Source organism: Nannospalax galili, unplaced genomic scaffold (assembly GCF_000622305.1).
Source record: "Nannospalax galili isolate Female #2095 unplaced genomic scaffold, S.galili_v1.0 scaffold1938, whole genome shotgun sequence".
Taxonomy (NCBI): domain Eukaryota; kingdom Metazoa; phylum Chordata; class Mammalia; order Rodentia; family Spalacidae; genus Nannospalax; species Nannospalax galili.
The window spans coordinates 85,796-92,376 of record NW_008341479.1 but is presented as its reverse complement, the minus strand read 5'-3'; the positions used below and the strand labels follow the sequence as shown (position 1 = coordinate 92,376).

At 43.7% G+C, this 6,581-nt stretch overlaps 1 pseudogene across 1 annotated transcript in view; it reads left to right on the top strand.

The window, feature by feature from the left end:
* LOC103737422 overlaps positions 1 to 5,886 on the top strand; it is an 8,131-nt pseudogene extending 2,245 nt beyond the window's left edge. Inside the window, exons 2-3 of the transcript XR_003850162.1 lie at positions 4,627 to 4,932; positions 5,752 to 5,886. The product of XR_003850162.1 is annotated as an Ig heavy chain V region PJ14-like (transcript). The remainder of the gene's footprint in view (positions 1 to 4,626; positions 4,933 to 5,751) is intronic.
* Positions 5,887 to 6,581: the final 695 nt, after the last annotated feature.

Here is a 6,581-nt window from a genome sequence, read left to right as displayed (position 1 = left end):
TTTTTTTTTAATTAAAAGAAGCATTTCATTACAACAGCATTAACCTATTCAATAACATTTTTCTGACCTAGGGTACATCTCTATCAAAATTGGCTATACATTTCTAGGTTTACAGATGAATTATTACGCTTATATAATCTTTTATGTCTTATAGAGTTTATAATGAGTAAAAGATTATATAAGCATAATAATTCATCTGTAAACCTAGAAATGTATAGCCAATTTTGAAAGAGATCGACCCTAGCTCAGAAAAATGTTATTGAATAGGTTAATGCTGTTGTAATGAAATGCTTCCTCTAATTAAAATATATATATATATATATAAATCTGAGTCCAATATATAAAATTAAGAAAAGGGTCAAACAACACAAAACCCTGACTTTTCCCTATAAGATTTGGCTGGGTATGCCATAACTGTTTGCATTGACTTTGTAGAACACGAGTGTCAAGGACAATGGTGTGACTCCACATCTTTCATTGTACCACAATTACTGAAAATAGTAATATTCTTTATTTCCTCCTGCATTAGAAAACCTAGTCGCTTAGCAGGCCATCTCAGTGCTAATGGTTTATTCCAATTGCTTGAGGGATAAACTATTTCATCTCCAAATATATCCTTCATTTTGTCTGTGAGCAAGTCAGATCTCGCTGCGGTGGTCTTGCATAAGGGAAGAGACCCCAAGACTCCCTGCTTCCCTCTAGCATGCATTCCAAACCATTCCTGTCAGCCATCATCCTCAATCTGCTACTTCTGACTCGATCCAGTCTGACTCAGCCTCCCTCTGCAGAATATTGCTGCGTCTGCTCTCCAGCATCTCCCTGGCCTTCCCTGTCTGTGTAGAGATCAGAGTTCAGCCTAGATGACAGGAGTCTGAATCAGCTCAAGAATGATTCACAAACACTTACTTCCATGCAGACTGACCAATTCAGATGGGAGAGACCACTCAGGGAGTGAAGGGAAGGAAGAGTCCACACAGGACGGTGTCCACTGATCTCCTGACACCCAATGGCCATCTTTGCTATGTCATCTTAAAGTGCCCTGGAGATACTAATCTCAGAAAAATATAATGGATCTGCCTCCATGATTCTACAGAAACAGCTTAAGGTATTTTTTCCGGCATGTGGCAAACAATGACCTTAACTGAATCTTCTCTGCTGAGGCTGTAGTGTGAAAAACTGAGTTTCACACCCATGTTCCCTCAGCACTGCTCACAATAATTAACCTCTGCCTATCAGAGGTAAGCGGTGAAATAAGGAATTGTGGTTTATGGACAATATAATTTTATTCCAGCCATAAATAGAAGGACTGTGTGAGGCTGGTTAGAGTGAACAAGATGGATAACGGTCTTCATTCTCAGTGACTCAGGTCCCTGTGGAGAATACCAACAGATGGCACTCTTTGGGGTTCAGGAGAGGAAAGAAACTCCATCTTTTGTGTTCCACCAATGATGGGACGTCTTCTCTATGACCTCCACTCCCTTTGGAACAGGTTGTAGGAACATTCTCTCATTTCAGCCTAAAGTAGGGTTGACCTCCATGCAGTATCTGTAGACTGGAATGAGCATATTCTGTGCCATTCCACTCACAGTAGCTTCGTGTCTAGTGGATGTCCAGGGCTGATGAATACAGGCTTTAATTCAGGTGCAAGAGATGTACTATGACTTGTTCTTGAGAGAGATTATCACAAACACAATGGCATCAGGTCAGAGCAAGGAATGGGGCAGGCATGTGTGGGAAATGTCACCAGGCTTGCTGCATACTGCCTACCAAGTCTGAGGAAGGAGCAAACACAATAATTTCACCCCTCCCTCATGAATCTGGAACATCAGAGACCATATCTTACAACAACAGTCCTCCTGGATTTCCAGACCAGACAGGGTGGCCCCTCAGCTGATGTCTGTTCTTCAAAAGGAAATCACTGTAGAATACAACATGGCCCTCATGGGATTCTAGTCACCTGATTGAATACCCATTGGTTCAGAAGATGTTTGAAACTATTCTAGTACTTTAATGTATTGTTAGTAATTAAGCTCCCCAAGCTAGTTGACAAAGTAGTACCTTATAGAGGTACAACTCCTCACCCTTTGCCTGGAATCAGAATGCCTCCACACACCAGTTGCCCCCCTACTTATAAAGTCATTTTCCAATGCTAAGCTGAATCTCTCATCTAGGCTGTCAGGCATGCACAGTTCTCTGTTTGCCTAGGTTGACGTCTCTGTGGAAGGAGTCTGGCCTAGAAAGTGAGATGCCTAGGACTTCTATTGTGCCTCGTGACAGCTCCCCAATGTGAGTGTCACACTCTCACATGTGGTCTCTGAGGGTACTTTATTAGAAGGACACAAACAGGGTCTGATTTGTCTGGTCTCCATGTGTCCTGTTCCAGGTACAGCTGTCAGAGTCAGGATTTGCCCTGGTGAATTCCTCTCAGTCACTGTCCCTCTCGGGCACCATCGCAGATCTCTGTGTCACCACTGGTTCCTCGATACAACAGTCTCTAGAAAAGAGCCTGAGCGGATGGGAAAATAGGTGGTAGTGGAAACACTGGATACAACCTGTCTCTCAGGAGTCACATCTCCATCTCCACAGACACTTCCAAGTGCCAGACCTCCCCACAGCTGAGCTCGGTGAACACTGAGGACACAGCACTGTTCCTGTGTCACAGTGAGGGGAATTCAGAGTGAGTCCTGACACGAACCTCCCTGCATGGAAGCTCAGAACAACAGGGTGTACTCCACACACACCAAGTGAGAGGACACAACTTCAGAACAGGAATGGAGAAATGATTTGGGGATTTAGCTGCCCTTGGTTATCATCTGAGAGAGAGATACTGTCTACATTTTACCTGCATATGTGTTTCTCCTCATTTCTCAAAAGACAGAGTGCAGAGTAATATTTCTTAATGAACGCTTTGCTTGAAACTCAGCTGATCTTGCTTTCCTTAGCCACCACATCTCAGGCATTCATAGAGAAAAATCATTCTCCTCTTCACTGCACACGTGAGTTCCCACGTGCTCTGCTGCCTTTCACAGAGCACACTGCACTGTCTGGAGAAAGTTTGTGTGGTATCATTTGTGGTTCCTGATCACTTGTTTGTGGAAATAATTGAGGGTTTCCAATACCTGCCAGTGCACTGAAAAATGCCTTCATCAAGGAATTAACCAGAGCCCAACTTCAGCATTGAGGAGATGCAAGAACTCTCCTATAAGGTGGCTACTGCTCCCCAAAGTTAGGATTTTATACATAAGAAAATACATATTTTGGTATTAGGATTTTAAATTACCACCCTGAATAAGTATACATTGCTGGATACTGAACACTGATATTAGTACATGAATAACTAAACACGTATGGAATTAATTCACATCTAAGGTAGAAAAAAATTGGTACTGTGTATGGATATACCACGGAACCCCACTCTTAACTGGGACCTATGCATCGGGACTTCCTTCTATAGAGTTCCATGGAAAGGAACCTGGAATTGCAGAAGGCGGGCACACAGTGACTCAGCCAGGCTATCAAATTAAATTAGAAAAAATACATGATGTAAGTGGTCTGATAGCATTTATTCTCTTGATATTCTTTCTCAAATTATGTTGAAAATGTAGGAATTATTAAATAAATATAGACCCTGTACCTCATGAGCTGCGTCAACACATTGACTCAATTGTTTTGTATGTGCTCAAGGAGAGAAGAGATAGAGACGAGAAGGGAGAGAGGGGGGGACCGAGGAAGGGAGGGAGGGACAGAGGGGGGAGGGAGGAAGGGGATAGGGAGGAAGGAGGGAGGGAGAGAGGGAGAAAAACAGCAGGAAAGAAAGCAAATTTGGAAACTGAGTCCCAAGTTTATGCTCTTTGTTTACACAAATGGGTGGTTTGCCCCAGAAAATTAGGATCAAAGTTAGGCTCTCAAATCTTTTCTCTATGAAATTTTAGATTCTTTTGATGTAATTTGTGTGAGGTGTGTCTTATCAAGTTGAATTTTCTACATGTGTGACAAGATGAGCATCAACTCTATTGAAACATTTTAAAAGGAATTTTTATCCTGCCTTTAAACATTGTTTCTGATCACAAGAAACAATGAACACAAGACAGCACCATCATAAACCTTGCACTGAAATTTATACAGATTTATAGTCACACAGAATTTATTGTAGTCTGGTCCACCTGGACTACATGAATGCAGACTCATGTGCTGTAAGACATTCCCCCTTAATTTACCCCTAGGACCCAAAGCATGAACCACATCAATGTCTGCTTGTAATTAAGAAAAGCAACAATAATCAAGAAAAGGTCTCTCAGTTCTTTGTCTCCACTTCCTCTAAGCAGCACCAGGCAAACCTCCCTCAGTTGGTGATACTGATGGAGACCTGCCTCTTGTCCCCTCTTAAATCCTCAGTATCTTCCCACATGCAAAGCAGCCTCTAGTCTCAGGCTGAAAGCACAGCCCTGGCTGAGGAACCCCATCTCCTCCTCCCAGGAGCCTCCATCAGACCATGGCTGTGCTGGGGCTGCTCTTCTGCCTGCTGACTGCTCCATGCTGTGAGTGTCTCTGGGATTTTAGTTCACAAGCTTTGACCGGTTTTATGCTTTGACGTATTTGCTTGACTTTGATACTCTCTGTTCCTAGGTGTCTGGGCCCAGGTGCAGCTGAAGGAATCAGGACCTGGCCTGGTGAAGCCTAAGGAGACCGTCCCTCACCTGTACTGTGTCTGGATTTTCCTTAACGGGCAATCATGTGCACTGGATCCGCCAACCACCAGGAAAGGGTCTGGAATGGATCGGTGTAATGTATAGTGGTGGAGGCACAGATTATAATTCGGCTCTCAAATCCAGACTCAGTATCACCAGGGACACCTCCAAGAGCCAAGTTTTCCTGAAACTGAACAATCTGCAGCCTGAGGACACAGCCATGTATTACTGTGCCAGAGCCACAGTGAGGGGACTGCAGTGTTAGCCCAGACACAAACCTCCCAGATCAAAGTGCCCATGTCCAGTAGGGGGCAGTGAAGTTCTGCAGGGCAGCTCAGTACTACCCATGGGTCCTGGGGGACCAGTAGGACTTCCTCAGAACACAGTGGGTGCTCAGTCTACCCTGAGTGCTTCCAAGCCCACATATGGTCTCTGACCTGGTTAAATGTTACAATCTCCAGTTTCCTGTCCCTGCTCAAAATTTCTCTAGAGACACTTCCTTGAATCCTGTTTTTTGAATATTCTCTCTGATTCAGCCAAACAACGACATTTCTCCATGGAGCATCTCTGACTCCTGTTTGCCTTTTGGTTCCTGTCAGATGGATGGAGATGAACTTAAGAAAAGGCTTCCCATCCTTTTTCAACAAGTGACTGTAATTCTACGAGTTGGTGATGTTGAGTTCAGTAAAGACGCCGGGAAACTCAGATCATCTCCAGTTCATTCTGTTTACTTTTGTGTGTGAAGGAGAAGACACAGCTTCTATGAATTAGTGTCCATCCCACACATAGGTTGGAACCTGAAATACGCACGGTTTCAGTCTTCTAGTTTGAGTGTCCGAAGAAAATACAGTTGATTCTTATCTCATAGGTTCCATATTATAAAATCTGCATCTTGATAAAAATTAGGTTTTACTACAAAGGCCCAAGAAACGATTCATTCACAGCTGATCATGTCCACTTTCAGCCAGGGTGAGAGTGAGGCACCTGTGTGCATGTGGAGGGCATTGTAATAACAGGATATAGATAGAGCCTTGTTTTCGGGGTCTCGTTATGTCTGGGCCAGGTGCAGCTGCAGGAGTCAGGATTTGCCATCGTGAAGACATCACAGTCACCATTCCTGTCCTGCACCATCACAGATTCCTCTATCAACGCTAGTTTCTACTGGACCTCGATACGATGGCCTCAGAGAAGAGGCTGAGTGAATGAACAAATAAGTAGGAGTGGTAACACTGGAGACAGCCCATCCCTCAAGAACCACATCTCCATCTCCAGAGACACTTCCAAGACCCAGTCCTCGCTGAAGCTCACCTGTGACCACTGAGGACAAGGTTCTGTGCCTATGTCACAGCCAGAGGAATTCAGAGTGATTCCTCATAGAACCTCCCTGCATGGAAGCTCAGAACATTCAGGATGCCCTCAGCACATGCTAAGTTCAAGGACTCAGTTTCAGGACAGGACTAAAGAAATGGTTTGGGCATTTTAGCTGCCCTGAGGTAGCATCTCTCTGACTACCTCAGATATAGAAACTTGAGGATATTCTTTTCTCTGGAATGAAATACTCTATTCATTGGTACTGTGTATATGATTCTTCCCATTTCTCACAGGGCAGTCGGAACAGTAATATTTCTAAATTCAATCAGTGCTTGAAAATAAGTTCATATTGCTATTCTTAGCCACGTCATCACAGGCACGAATACAAAATGTGATTCTCTTGCCTCCACATGTGAGTTCCCACGTGATAACAGAGCTCTGCCCCCTTTCCCCCAAGGACACTGTCCTTTCTGGAAACAGTGTGTAGTATCATTTGTGTTGAAGTTCCTGATCTCTTATTGGCAGAAATGATTGTCTAAAATACCCTACAATTCACTGAACAGTGTGGAAATAAAGGAATTG